The 16,190-nt window shown below is 40.1% G+C and overlaps 1 protein-coding gene and 1 long non-coding RNA gene across 4 annotated transcripts in view; one reads left to right on the top strand and one right to left on the bottom strand.

Annotated features, from left to right (window-relative positions):
- Positions 1-16,190, top strand: part of ccdc120 (coiled-coil domain containing 120) — a 42,533-nt gene that overhangs the window by 6,257 nt on the left and 20,086 nt on the right. The window lies entirely within an intron of this gene.
- Positions 3,426-4,511, bottom strand: LOC118799989. The gene is made up of 2 exons (XR_005006148.1): positions 4,411-4,511; positions 3,426-4,117 (listed from the first exon to the last, which is right to left on the bottom strand). It is a non-coding gene; the product is annotated as an uncharacterized LOC118799989 (long non-coding RNA).

The raw sequence follows: 16,190 nt of genomic DNA, 5'->3' as shown, positions 1-16,190 counted from the left end.
AGGCGGTAAACTGATGCCAAGCATGATGAGTGAACCTGAAAGCTTATTTCATTCAATTTGTATGCATAGAGTGTAAAAATGGAAAAAAAAACCTTGAACCTGGTGTTTATCACCTCTCCCTGCTTGCATTCTGTAGGAGCACTCTGCTGCGTGACGTTATGCTGCACTATGCATGTGGGGCATCGAGTGTGTGGTGGCCTTTAGGCAGAAATATTTAGGCAGAAATATTCAGGATTCACTGTAACTGCAACATGCGAAGTAAATTATATTTTACCAGAATGCCTTCCAAGCTCTGCTTTGAGGAATATACACCATATGGCCAAAAATATGTTGACCCCTGACCATCGCACTTACATGAGCTTGTTGGACATCCCATTCCAAACCATGGGCAATAAAATGAAGTTGGCCCTTCTTTTTAGGCAATAATAGCCCCCACTGTTAAAGAGCATTTGTAAGGCACTGATCTTGGATGAGAAGGCTCACAATCAGCATTCTAGTTCATCCCAAAGGTGTTCAGTGAGGTTGAGGTCGGGACTCTGTGCAGGCCACTGGAGTTTCTCCACACCAAACTCATTTGGAATTTAACATTATCACATACTGCAGTTTTACCGTCAGCTGTAGAACTGGATGGTCATTTGTTTGGGAGCCATTGATGGCAACCAACTCATTGGTCAAGTCCAGTATTTCACAACAAAGTTTAAAAGAATACAGAGTTTGCTCCTGCATTATTTCCACCTCAGATAAACTGGTGATATGGCTGTGTTACGAGTGAGGCTGTTATCATACATTTACCTTACCTGCGATACAGAATGTGATACACTTTCAGGAACAGTCATGCTTTTTATTTCCATGTCATCCACATGAATCACTATTTGATAACGGTTATCTATTAGAGTGCTGAGATGACTCAGTGATATGTATGTAGTCTTCAAATGCATACTGGAGACTTTTACTTGTACTTCTGTCTAAAATAATTTCACAGACTAAATCATCTGCATTTACCATGGAAAACTCTATAGTTGAGGTTGAGTGGTTACTCAGTGTTACAGTGTTAGGAGCCACCTAAACAAGACTATTTGAGATTAATTAATTGAACTCAGCACAGTTTCAGGCATGATTTACAAGGCTTATGAGGTTTGCACAATGCTAATTGGTGAGGTATAAGCTTCCATTACTTGTTAGCTGCATTAACTATGTGGCCCCAGTGCAAAACTAAAGATGCAAACTTTGGTCACCAAACATGCTGTGGCAGACTTTATTTTGAGAAAGTGGAGAAACTGGGTCATTATATATATATATATAAATATATATGAACTAATTTGAAATGCTTCTGTTTAAACAGGAGTAGTACAGGATGGTGTTAGTGAGAAATGTTTGGTGTTTTAATATGCTCTGATATTACTCCTAATAAAAGTTTTTGTTCTTTGCAACAGTCTTGCTCTGGTAAGGAAATCTTCACAAAGTCCTTTAGGATCTTTGTTTTGACAGGTTATATAAAAGCAGCTTATTTAAGAGCTAGCCTTCAAATAATTTAGGATTGCAGAGTAAAATGTGAAAGGTCTCCAAACTTGCCTGCTGTTCTGAGCACTAGGTGTGAATTTGTCCAAAATGGCGTTCTGTAAGTGAGACCATAACTCAGTGCCTGAGGCAGAAATGCTGTAAAATGTGTGTGTTTTCACAGAGGGGTTTAGCGCAGTATTGCCAAGCATAGGGGTCAGCTTTGTTTCGGCTTGTCTGCTGTGCGCGTGGCAGTACAGAACGAAAAGAGGGAGAAATGCAGGGGCTTCTGAGAACAGGAAAGCAAGATTTCTGCTGCAGAATTACACTGAGTGTCCAGTTCATTAAAAAATTCTACCCTTTACCCACTCATTGGCCATTTTACCAGACACATCTACCACATAGGTTAACAATCACAGACTGTAGCCCATCTGTTGATGCACAATTTATCAGATGCTTCATTTACTCTATCCATCAATGGAAAGGGACCACCATACTGTCACCACTGACCGCAGTTCTATCCACCACTCAAATTATATCAGGTTATATATCTGTTGTTCCTATGGTGGGCCCTTTCCATTAATGGGCAGGGCAGATGGGGCTGAAAAATTGTGCCACAACAAATAAGTTAGAGACAGTCACTGTAAACCTACAAAATGCATCTAGAAGGTAGATGTTTCTAATAAAATGAGTGAGTGTGAGGTAGGAGTACCTGTCGTGCTTTATCACAGAGAGAGATCACACTTGTTGATTCCGCAGCCTCTCAGCAGAGCTCAGAAGCTGTTTTGTCTTTTGTGTGCATTTAAAAGCTGAACTAGACAAAACAAAAACAAGTGACAGAATGAGGCCCCAAAATAGGGCTGGGCGATAAAACGATAACGATAATTATCGCGATATAACTTTTCCTGGATAGAGCGATATGACATGTTCGATAAATGTTCGATATAAGACACCATTCTCACACTTCCACGTTCAGTGAAAGCCTTGGTGGCGTTTTCTACTGCAAGGAAAGCGACACTACTGTGCTGTCGCCAGGAGAGGGCGCACTTCCGAGTTTTTCTACATGATTAGAGAGGGACGGGGCCACGTGTAAGATGAGTCTTTAGCAACGGCTGAAACGCGGAGTTATACATTCCCTGTTTGAGCGGAGCGACCGGCGATCTGTTTTCCTGTGACCGACTGGCTCATTAAAACACTGGGCTGGAGTTTTTTTTTTTCTGATGAACTTCTTCAAAAGACATTTTTCACAGGCAGCAATTGGTAACAAGCTTTGCAGTCCTGAGATTATTGGTGGCTTTTAGGTTTTGTTTATTTGATGCAGTGGGACGTTAACATCTGTTGTAGCATTGTAAGGAGATTTATAGTTGTCATATGTCAGTAAAGGTCCAGTTACAGAAACAAGTGTCCACCATTGAAAAATCTGTATCACAGGTCCCACATTCTAAGTATACCCTTCAAGAGGACTGTATCATACATTTAGCCCAGTTAAAATGTGGGATTGTGCACAGTTATAAATAATTTTTACATGACCTCTCTTTAATCCTTTGAATTAAGTAGAATATTTTTGGCACTGTGCTCCTAAGACCGATTTATGTAAATGATCTTTGTTCTGATTGCCTATTCTGCATTGTGCATTATTCAAAAAGCAGTCTGGGCTGAAATGTGAACTGAATTCCTCAGGGAGGAAAAATATACTTCAGCCACTCCTCTTGGATGTGTGGATTCTGTGAAAGGCTGCAATAACCCATGCTTCCCAACAGCCAGGAACAGCACGACATTTAACCATTTTCCCTCATCACTCCACACCACTTTAATCTGAATAGTTTCATACATGGTTTCAATGCATGAACTGGGGAGTCAATGGTATGTTTTTAAACTAGATGTGTGATTATTTAATAAAAGTATACCACAGTGTTCAACACTTATAATATTGTTATCACAGACACTTCATTTCATTGTTCATTTCAGTCAAACAAGGTGGAAGCTATTACAGAATAAAAGTTCACAAGTTTATAATCTTATCCTATCTCCAGATAAGAAAACAGTATTACAGAAGCATTGTAACTAGACAGAATTTCCTGAATACTGTCCTAACCTTAAAAACCCTAAATTCTGTTTTAACTTTCTGTTTCTGTTATTTTAAGCAGTAACTGGCAGCAAAGGTTTACCACAACTGGCATAATGACATTACATTTCTATGCTACAAAATGCTGCTTTCACTTGTGAGATTTTTTTTCTAACTCTGTGTTTTAACAATGCCAGACAATGCAGAAATGATCTCCACCATCCCCAGTTATTACCTTTGTGTGTTAATGTTGATGATAACCCGTCAAATAAATATTACAATGATAGTAGTTTACATTTTTGTTTACAAAAACGACAATACAAAAACTGGATTACAAAAAAGTGCTTATACATGCAAGCATTATTGTTGTATTTAGCATTGTCATTACTGCTATTTATGTCTTTGCCAGTAACAGAGTCCACGTATTTGAGTGGAAAATAACCACAGTGTCCTGTCCTCAACTGAAGCTCCTTGCTTAGCTTGACAGGCAGCTAAACTCCTCTCCAATTACCACACCGACAAGAGGTTCCAGTATATCTCCATTTACTGAAGGCACTTTGAGTAGGGTAAAACCGAGAAAAAATCAACATAATTCTTTATCACATTTTAAGTCTGGAAACATAGCTGAGTACAACAGAATTGAAATGACTAATGACTCAGTTGAGTAGATATCAAATACAGGCATTGTACATGTTAACATCAATAGAAAAATATTAATGGTATCAGCAAAATGGATGCATGGTAAGCACAAGAGCAATTGACAGTAAATCAATCTACTAAATCTACACAAACTTCACAAATGCTTGTCAACAGAGAGAAATAAGCAGTGGAAGAAACTTCTTACATACCGACAATGCCATCTAAAGCCAAAATGCAGAAGATGTTTAAAGATGAAACAGAGGGAAGATAGCTATGCTTTCATTGATAACTGCACAAACCAGACTCACACTGATGACATCATCAACCAAGGACAAGTCACATTACTTAAGTTACATATAGAACGTTTCCAGTAGGTGGCGCCAATTTACAAGCGTAAAGTACCAAAACACAAAGTCTATGGAACATTACATTCCCTGCCTGGTATCCTGAGGATACCACTGTCCACATTTGGAAATCTGCTTTACGCCGGTCAGTTCTAGTATTTCGGAGGAACGAGTAGGACCACCTCATTGATAAGTCTGAGGAGTTGCTTTTGTCCATTCTGTTTACTGATTTTCACTTGAACTTTGCGAACTTTATCATCTTTGCTGGGATACATATCCGTGATGATCCCTAAGGGCCAGTCATTTCTTTTAGACTGCGAATCCTTCAAGAGAATCACACTTCCTGGTAGAAGGTCAGGTTGGTTGAACTGCCACTTTTTACGAGACCTCAGAGTGGATAGGTATTGTTTGCACCACTTGTCCCAAAAGGTGTTTGTGAGACTCTGTACTCTGCACCATTGTTGCCTGTACAGTTCAGAGTCCTGGAAGTTGCCATCTGGAAGAGGATAAGTGCCCACTTTCTGGGTGAGTAGGGTAGCTGGAGTAAGTATGAAAGGATCTAAAGGGTCATTCGACACAGGAACTAGTGGTCTGTTGTTGACAGTGGCGGTAACCTCTGCCAGGAAGGTTGTGAGTACCTCATGAGTGAGCTTGGAAGACCCCATTTGCTGGAACATGGAATTCAGGATTCTTCGTGTGATGCCTATCATTCTTTCCCAGACTCCTCCCATATGGGAGAAGTGGGGAGTGTTGAATGTCCATATACAGCCACGTTCCATGAGGAACCTGTCCACAGCTCCTCCATCAACATTAGAAGGAATTCTCAAGCTTTTGCAGGCTCCAATAAAGCCTGAGACAGAAACTTGGGACCAGTGAACCAGATGGTATCCTTCAGATGGACTGTGGGTATTGGCCGTGTTGCAATGTCTGCAGGGTTATGCTCGGTGTGCACACAATGCCACTGCTCTGGGAGTGTGCTTCTTCTGATCCTCTGAGCTCTGTTATTAACATAGACATAAAATCTCCTTTTCTCGTTGTAAATGTACCCGACTATGACCTTACTATCAGTGTAGAAAGTGACTGCATCAATCATGATGTCTGTTTCAGAGGTGATGGTTTCAGTCATGTTTACTGCCATTACTGCTGCACAAAGCTTTTGCTTTGCCTGAGCCAAATCCTGTGTGGCAATTTCCATCATTGTCCACAACCTTAAGATATGCTACAGCAGCTATTGCCTTCTCTGAAGCGCCCGAAAAAACGCAGAACTATCTGAACTTCTGTTCTTGTTCTGTGGCTTCTGTTGGCGACACAGCAGAGTATGACCTTGGGATCTGTAGGCATTGTAATTCTTGTAGAGAATGTTTCCATGTTCGCCACAGCTGCTCCTTGTCAGAGGGCAATGCAGCATCCCAGTCCGAGGAGTCTATGGTGATTTCTCTGAGAAGAGCCTTTCCCTGGATTGTCACAGGGGCCACGAATCCAAGTGTGTCGTAAAGATTGTTCACTGTCGACAGCACTCCACGTCAAGTGAATGGCCTTTCTTCATCCAGCACACGAAACGTGAAGCAGTTTGAGTTTAAGTCCCACAGAAGGCCAGGGCTGCACTGTACTGGAAGATTTTCAGAACCTAGATCAAGGTCTTTCAGGTCACTGGCACGATCTTCGAGTGGGAATGCATCCATGACCTCTTTGCTAGTTTGTGTAGTCTGAGGTTAGAGCAAGCCAATGATTCCTGTGTCCTCCTAAGCAGGTCAAGCACTGCATCTGCTGTAGGCAAAGACTTTAACCCATCATCCACATTAAAGTCTTGCTCAACAAACTGTCTGAAATCCTCTCCGAACTCCTTCTGCCCTTCCTGAGCTGCTTTTCTGAGGCAGTAAATAGCTACCACTCGGGATGGACTGTTTCCAAAAATGTGTACCTTCATGTGATATTCCACCACTTCTTTCTTTGGGTTGTTGTCTTGAAACTAGAGGGATCTCAGAAAGTTTCTATCTTCAGGCTGAACCATGAAACATTTGCTGTATGTCCACAGTGAAGGCAATGGCATCTCTTCGGAACCGAAGGAGAACCCCAGTGAGGCTGTTATTAAGATCTGGTCCAGTTAGTAGGTTTTGGTTCAATGACATGCCTTTGTGTTGAGCGCTTGAGTCAAAGCAACTCTGATCTGAGATGGTTTCTTAGGATGGTACACTCCAAAACAAGGTAGGTATCAGCATTGCTCCCCAGGTTTTAATGGAGGGGCTGCTTCTGTGTGGCCACTCTGGAAGATTTTCTTCATGAATTCAAAGAACTGGAGCTTCATTTCCGGCTTCTTTGGAAGGTTCATTGAAGTGAGTTTCGGCGTTCCACTGCTTGTGAATGGTTGTTGGGGAGACATAGCTGAGGCACTCTAAATGGTAAAGGAGCCACCCAGCTGTTATCTCTGTCCTTGTAGACTCCCTGGTTCATAATATCTAGGAACTGCATGTCCTCAGTTGAAGGAGCTATTTTGTCATCATCCTTTGTTCTCTTAAACACATCATAGTCATCAGCAAGGTGATCTATCTTGATATGTTTTTGTACCTGGAACTGGCTGTTGCAATATCTCTCCTTTACCAGATAGTGGTGAGGACATGGTTCAAAGAGAGATGGACGGCCATTTTCTAGGGTGTTGGTGTAGAAAGTGCTGACTGTAGCTGGTTTGTGTACCTCCCCAAGACACACATCTCCCACCATCACCTAACCCAGATCCAGTTTCTGCACATAAGGTGCATCATGTGTCCCATTCACTTGTCTCCGGACTTTGTGGACTCTAATGATATCTCTGCCCAGCAGAAGCATAATAGGTGCTTGTGGGTCAAGCTCTGGGATCTGGTTAGCCAGGGGTTTCAATGTAACAAATTATGATATATGGATCAGGCCCTACTTTATGCACATTATTTTAGTGATGCCAGCTTACCTCAAGGATTAGCATCAGCGGTAAGTGTTTAAATGGACCAGCGATATGCATATAGGCCTAATTACTACACAGCAGGACCCATCAAATGATGCATGCACGTACATATGATTCACTCAGCAGGTCCTTGGGCTTCCCACTGTGTTGTATCAACCCACTTACACTGGGAGATCAGGAGTGAGTGTGTCTGAGCGTGTGAGTGTGTAATAATCTGTGAATGAGTAAATCCCCTTATTCTTTACCACACACACACGCACACACACACACACACACACACACACACACAGCAGGTCCACTAAAGCAGGAATCTCTCAAAGGTAGGTCAGAGTAGGCCTGAAATCTGCTTAAGGAGACTTATAGAGACTTCATTCCCCCACAAAGTGCTAAAGCTCAGAGTAGAGATGAGACAGTATAGGGATGTCCCAATCCAATCCATTGGAATTGGCACTGATCCAATGATTTATTTTAATGGATCAGGTATAAAGCTTGAGCCACTGATCCATTGTTTCTTTTCTGTGCTCTATTTAAAGCACTATAGTAAAAGTGCCAAAAACAGACATTATGCACAGTTTAAAGGGGAATACCACCATTTTTAAAAAAGATTTCTGCATCATTAAATGGTTGAAATGTAAACAAAGCCATTTAGAGTGGTTTGATGTGAAATGGTGTATTGTAGAGAAACTTACTGTCTCAGACTTCTTTACAATGGCAGTGGTGGGAACCAGGGATTGAGAGGTCTACCATGTAAATATAGTTTTCTTTCATAATTCAAAATGACCAGTGAAACTATATGTAATGTTGACAATGGTAAGAGTGGTAGATCTGAAAACTTAAGTTTTTTTGGGGGTGGATTATTTTGCCTTACAACACCCTGCATCTACCTTACAGCCCTGATTGGATTTTAAAAAATAAATTTTAGGCTAAAACTTTATGACAAAACTATTGTAAAACAACGTCTCAGGCATCAGTGTATTGCCTGAACATTTCATGTAATAACTTCTTCTAAAGTAGCTGAGAAATCTAGGTTCATTTTGTCAAAACGTAAATGTAGAACATTAAAAAGGGTATGTGAAATGTGAATATGTGGCTATTATACTTACCGTGCATTTTTTTGCTGCTTGCTGCAAGAGGAATGCCACCAAAAACGTACAAAAACACTTGTATGATGTTTTTACAAGATGCAGCTAGATGCTTTGCTTTACTTACTGTGCAGGTCAATTTAAACATGTTAGAGCAACATTAAATTGTAGCATATTCAACTCTATAAAATAGCAATTTCACATAATTGTGCCTGCTATTTTTTGTTTCTAGCACATGGCTAACGTGCTAGAGGTGGAGTATGGAGACAAGGTTAACTTGTTGGTGTTTTTTAATTGTGAAAGCTATTGATTTCTGACTGCTACACTTTTTATTCAGTCCAAACCAGTATGTTCTGGGGGGTTCTGATTGCATCATGTTAATTTATCCATTTCTACGTGGGCTTAAAAACATCAGAACATAATCAATGTGACAAGCAAAATTATGTATTATTAAATGTGATTTCTACCCCTTGGCACAGAAAAATATCAAGAATTTGACACTTGCCCCTCTCCCTCTGCCATCTGTTTGGTCCATGTTGCCTCCTGCAGCAGTAATGTAACAAGAGCCTGTGTCTCTAACAGACTGTCAGTATTAATCAGTGAATGGGAGAGTGTTTCTTTTTCAATGATATCCCTCCTCAGATAGCACACATTTTGTCCAGGTAAGACTTTAACACTAAGACGTAGCTGTGTGAAAGTAAAAAACTATGTACAATTTTAATGCTGCATTAAAGTATAATTTAAATTGCCTTTATAGTGAGTATCTTTGAACAGCTTTATTACATTGCTGAACTTTTAGTAGGATAGGTAATAGGAAAGTAACAAATAAAGTATCACAGTTAAAGCAGCTTTGTTAAGAGAATAAACAGCTTTTGGTGTGCCACTGGAGTTGTTTTCTGGGTGTTTGCAGTTAAAACAATTTATTACAGAAATCTGAATAATAAAAGAAGGATTTCATAGATTTTTAAGATTTCTGCATAATTCGATTGTTGAGATCAAAGTTATTTAGAAACTTACTGACTGATTTCTTTAAAGTGTTCATGATAGAAAGCAGGGCAACAAAAATATAGCCATTTTATATCCCTCTACAATTGAGCCCTTCCAACATAAAAACTATATTAACTGTTCCACTCTTTGGATTATCGGTTATTTTGTTTTCTGTTTTAGTGACTCTTTTATTTTAAATACAGGGGATCAAACAAAGCCGTACCGATGCTTATAAGATTTTTACCAAAAATATCACATGTACTGTTTTTCATTGCAAAGGCTCAATATTATTCACAATGCAAATCAGAAACCGTACTAAACAGTTAGTTTATTGGAAAGGCGCTTTATAAAGTAATCAATTAATGATCTATTTATTAAACAAAACTTATATGAAGTTATATAAAACACTGCTGTTATTATTCGTTAACAGAGCACTGAATATGCATGGGGAGATGTTAAGAACTTGCTATATTGAAGCACGAGTTTATGAAGCTGATTTCTGATTTGTGATGTGATGTCTGGGAGATGATTTTTACATCAAAATTATGAATTAAAAAATGTTCAAATGGCAATCACTGCAGTTTTTATTTTGCCTACATTATCAAGTTTCAAGTGGGGAAATTCAACCTAATAAATATAATAAATAATTAAATAATGAGCTTGTGAACCACCTGTAGGCGAGTTAGACCAATCAGAAGCAGTCAGGCTTACATATGCTGTGTATATGATGACATAATCAAAACTGTCTGGCACACTACATTCAGCATTTAGGCAAGCCACAAATAATGGAATATTCCAGTCTTAGCTACAAACACAGGCCTGGACCTCAATTTACAGAAAATGATTGCAATTTAAATTGCAGTCACAGTATTGGTCAGAAATTTGCAATTATTTTTTTGCAAAATATTTTGCCCAAATCATTCAGCACTAATCTCTATGCTTGGTCTGGCTGTCTCACCCCACTACTTATGTTTTAATCAGTGAGTTTGTCTTGTGTTGCCATTCCTTCTCATTTTCCCCTCTCTCGCACACACGCGCTCACTATGGGAGGCAAATCCAGCCAAAAAAGAAATTAAAATTAAAACCATAAAATGAAAATGCAAACCTCTTTTTGCCATTTTTTTTTTACAAACATCTGTGCAAATATCCTGCCAAAATTGAAAATGAAATGAAATGCCTACATTTGCAATTTCATTTTTCACATGAGCACGAGCCATTTGTGACAAAACTAAAAATAAATGTAAAACAGCTATTTGTCATTTCATTTTAGTCGTTATTCTGGGTTTTTCATGGCCAAATCTAAAATGAAAAAGCTAATAGAGAAAAGAAAATCCAAGCTTCACTTTGGCTTTGGCTTTTCTCCATGAAGTGCAGAATACGGGTCAAAACTAAAATCAAAATGCAGTGTTTACATTGTTATTTCTTTTTCACAGCAATCGGCTGCAGATCTGACAAAATGAAAATGAAAAGGCAAAACTGATAAATCAACAGCAAAGTGACGGTTTGTGATTCAGTTTTCGGCGTCGACGCGCTTTAAGTGTCAGAATGAAAAGACAAATGCAAACGAACATCAGCGCCACCTGCTGGACTTTTACTTTTCATTTTCGACTTTTCGATTTCGTTTTCAAATTGACCAACATGCAAATATATGTTAAGTAGCACTGGGCGGGGCTACGGGGTACATTTTAGGACATCCTTAGACCTCCGAGTCAGAGCGGCATCATTCCTCAAGCTAAACGACTTAGAGTCTCGAGAAAAACCATCGTCATGTCTCAGATCTGGTGAAACTGAATGTCAGCACAAACACCGTCAGAAAAAACTGGAAATGTTATACTTGCATTTATATCGAGATACATAATAGTTTTCTAAGTTATATGAACCACTATATGCTCGACCAGGCCTGCGTTTGGTCTGACACCTTTTCTCTGAGGCCGTTTGGTCTGACGGTGTTTGTGCTGACGTTCAGTTTCACCAGATCTGAGTCATCACGATGGATTTTCTCGAGACTCAAAGTCGTTTAGCTTGAGGAATGATGCCGCTCTGACTCGGAGGTCTGAGGATGTCCCAAAATGTACCCCGTAGCCCCGCCCAGTGCTAATTAACATATATTTGCATGTTGGTCAATTTAAAAAAGGAAATCGAAAAAAGTCGAAAATGAAAAGTAAAAGTCCAGCAGGTGGCGCTGATTTTCGTTTGCATTTGCCTTTTCATTCTGACACTTAAAGAGCGTCGACGCCGAAAACTGAATCACAAACCGTCACTTTGCTGTTGATTTATCAGTTTTGCCTTTTCATTTTCATTTTGTCAGATCTGCAGCCGATTGCTGTGAAAAAGAAATAAATGTAAACATTGCATTTTGATTTTAGTTTTGACCCGTATTCTGCACTTCATGGAGAAAAGCCAATTTTCTTTTCTCTATTAGCTTTTTCATTTTAGATTTGGCCATGAAAAACCCAGAATAACGACAAAAATGAAATGACAAATAGCTGTTTTACATTTATTTTTATTTTTGTCATAAATGGCTCGTGCTCATGTGAAAAATGAAATTGCAAATGTAGGCATTTCATTTCATTTTCAATTTTGGCAGGATATTTGCACAGATGTTTGTAAAAAGAAACGGCAAAAAGAGGTTTGCATTTTCATTTTATGGTTTTAATTTTAATTTCTTTTTTGGCTGGATTTGCCTCCCATAGCTCATACCCACACACACACTTTTACATCCCTTTCTCCTCTCTCTCTCCATCTGCGGCTGGTTTTCATCGTCCATCCTCTCTTCCCCTTCTTCTGTTTTTCTCTCTTACTTGTATATTCCAGGCAGATCTAATATCTACTGTGTGAAGCTGAGCTGTGTGCCATGTCAGTGTGTGTAAGTAGTTTGCATGTGTTGCAGCCACTTCTAACACAGTGTATTTAAACTACCAAGCAAATTTGCAGATTTGCTTAGTGCTTCTTTAATGTACATTTATGAACTATGTTTAAATGTAGTCATTCTGCACAAAGATTTTCTGTGCTCTGTTGCTCATTAAAAGAATAGTTCAGTCAAAATCAAATTTACACATTTCAACCCTAAATGTATTCTGTCAGTCCCCAGATGTAGTCAGTCAGTTTGAATATTTGATAATCATTCTTCAGATTTACCTTCTGGTGAGTAAATTCAGTTGACAGCCCTAGATAGTAGAGTGTTTGAGTAGCTTGTGTATGATAATCTACTTTCAGAGACTCATCTTAAGTGAAATGCTTCAACTAAAAATAGCTCACTATAGCTCAAGCTTACTAGTTTATGTATCTATATATTGTTTTACATCTCAGGAAAACGTAGGATTGTGCCATCTATTTGTAATATGTGAAGAGTATTGTTTATTGATCTCCAGATCTGGTGTGCCACAGTCTACTTGGTGGATTCGAGAAAGAGCATCTGCCTTAGTGTTACGAGAACCAGGCCTGTACGTGATGCTAAAATCATAAAGCGCAAAAAACCATCTAGCTTGTCTGGAATTCAGCCTCCGAGCGTTCCGAGATATTCTAAATTCTTGTGTTCAGTAAGCACTGTAAAAGGATGGTTAGCCCCCTCAAGCCAATGTCTCCACTCTTCTAGGGCTAACTTGACAGCTAACAATTCTCTATCTCCAATACCATAATTCCTTTCTGCTGGTGATAACTTGTGGGAGAAAAAAGCTACTGGATGTAACTTTAGAGGTGAACCTGTTCTCTGTGATAAGACTGCCCCCACGCCAGTCTCTGAAGCATCTGCTTCTACAACAAATGGTTGTATAGGATCTGGGTGTGAGAATGGGAGCCGTGGTGAAGGCATCCTTGAGCTCTTGAAACGCCTCCTCTGCTTTCTCTGTCCATCTGATCCTCTTTGGAGAACCTTTGAGTAGTGATGTGAGTGGGGCTGCCTTAGTGCTGAAATTCCTGATAAACCTTCTGTAAAAGTTTGCGAATCCCAAAAACCTTTGCAGTTCTTTGACAGAAGTGGGAGCGGGCCAATTAACTACAGCATCGATCTTGTGATCATCCATGATAACACCTTGGCTACTGACTACATACCCTATAACCCACAGATTCTAGGTTAAATTCACATTTCTCTCCTTTAACATACAGATTATTGTCTAATAATCTCTTCAACACCGCCCGGACATGAAGCACATGAGTATCCTTGTCTGAGGAATAAATCAAAATGTCGTCCAGGTAAGCAATGACAAAATTTCCCAATATGTCTCACAATACCTCATTGATGAACGCCTGAAACACAGAGGGTGCTATAGAGAGCCCGAAAGGCATCACGAGGTACTTATAGTGCCCCCTAGTGGTCATGAAGTCTTCCACTCATCTCCCTCTCTGACACGGTATCAAATTGTAAGCACTTTTGAGATCTAATTTGGTGAAAATTCTAGCCCCTTTAACTGTTCTAAAGCTACTGGAACCAGAGGAAGTGGATAGGGATATGGTTTCAAAATCTGATTGAGTGCTCGGTAATCTATACAAGGGCGAAGTCCTCCATCTTTTTTCTTAATAAAGAAGAAACTAGAAGACATTGGGGATGTGGATGGTCAGATGAACCCCTGTTCAAGAGCCTCTTGAATGTACACATCTATGGCTTTCTGTTCTTCCTGGGTCAAGGGATAAACTCAGGCTTTGGGGAACGTAGGATTTTCTATCAGATTGATAGCACAGTCATATGGTCTATGTGGGGGTAACTTGGTAGCATTGGTTTTATTGAAGACTTCTCTGAGATCGTGATACTCAGGCGGAATTTGGATCTGGGATTCTTTGTTGGGGCTTTCGACAGATGTGGACAGAACTGAGAGTGACGGAGGAATTATGCATGTACGTAAGCAATTGTCTGACCACTTGGTAATCGTGCATTCAGACCAGGAAATTGAGGGGTTATGTTTCTCTAGCCATGGGAGGCCTAAGATTAGTTCAAATTCAGATTGTTCTAAGACTAAAAAAGACAAAGTTTCTTGATGAAGGGCGCTGGTGTCCACGACAATGGGCTTGGTGATCTTGGTAATGGTCCCAACGCCAACAGGTCCTCCGTCCAGCGCTGCCACCTTCAACACATTCTGAATTTCCTCCACTGGAATGTTGAGTTGGTCCACGATCCTGGCATGAATGAAGTTCCCCTACGCTCCGGAATCTAAGAGGACTGAAACAACAATAGAATCGAGATGACAGTAGATACTGACAGGTAGTATGAAAGACTTAGATACCAACCCTTTTGTGGGAACACTCACCACATTAGCAAGGGTTGGTGCCTTGCTCATTTGGGGCCTTACAGCACAGTCCTTGATGTGATGGCCCCGGTTCCCGCAGTACAAGCAAAGGTCATTTGTCATCCTGCGGATCCTCTCTTCGGGTGCCAGACGCAAAGAATCACATTGCATGGGTTCTGAGGCTTCATGTGATTCCAGGGAACTTCTAGTTCTAACAAAACTCCTTCTGAAGCTCCTGTCAGGCTTACCTTTCCTACGGTTTTGCAGCAAATGATCTATTTTAATAGCTAGACTGACAAGTTCATCCAGAGACAAGTCATCATCTTTACACGCAAGTTCATTCAGTATCTCTGGTTTGAGTCCTTGTCTAAATATCACTAGTAGTGTGGCTTCGTTCCAGCCACTACTGGCAGCTAGAGTTCGAAATTCAAGGGAATATTCTACTACTGAATGACCACCTTGTCTTAACTTAGCTAATAATTCCCTACTGATTTTTCCTTCGTACGGATGGTCAAAAACAGTCTTGAATTTACTTAGAAATTGAACATAAGATAAACAGTGAATCCTACTCCAGCTGGCTGTAGCCCACTCAAACGCTTTATCAGCCAGCCTGGACACAATGAAGGAAATCTTTGCCTGATTATTACTTGCGGCAGAATTATCAAAGTACACGGAACATTGGAGCAAAAATCCTCGGCACTTGTCAGGGTTACCGTCAAACTTATCAGGTTTGCTAACAGGGAAAGTCACCATACAGTTTATAGCAGGAACTACCGGATTAGCAATGTTAACTTTAGGTTCTGTTACACTAAGATTCTGTAACTGGTTGCTTAGTTCTTTAACACTGGCTACGAGCTGCGCCAACTGTGACTGGTGTTCAGCTTGCTGATGAGCTAAAGACCCCAGTGAGTGAGTTATCCCAGAAAGAACCTGCTGATGTCTGCCGAGTAGTTGTCCTTGTTCCGTTAGCGCCTTTTGGAAAGCATCTGCATCTGCATGATGGGCGAGGTATTCTGTAATGTTTGACCAGTAAGCAGACGCTCGGGGATATAAAACAAAAAAGAAGTTTTACTTGGGGATTCTGGCAAGTATAACGTCGTCAAAAAACAGGCATGTGTCAGTTCCAAAGTAAACAACAGAAGACACAAGGCGACCATAACCGACAAGGGAAAAAACAGAGCAAAGTCATGCAAATACATGTGAATAGTCAAAACTGAAAATCCAAGTAACCAGGCAACAGTACAGAAGGGCAAATCCAAAAACAATGAGTCAACGAGAAAAAGGGTAAGCAAACGGTCATACACGATAAATCACTACAGGAAGAACGCTCAGTCGTTTCACAATGGAAAGCAATACCTCGCAACGAACCTAACTATAGCCCAGGTTAAAATACTAGCTAGGCTAGCTAATAACAGTATTAAA

The sequence above is a fragment of the Colossoma macropomum genome, unplaced genomic scaffold (genome assembly GCF_904425465.1).
Source record: "Colossoma macropomum unplaced genomic scaffold, Colossoma_macropomum, whole genome shotgun sequence".
In the NCBI taxonomy this organism is placed as follows: domain Eukaryota; kingdom Metazoa; phylum Chordata; class Actinopteri; order Characiformes; family Serrasalmidae; genus Colossoma; species Colossoma macropomum.
This window is presented reverse-complemented; position numbering and strand designations above follow the sequence as displayed.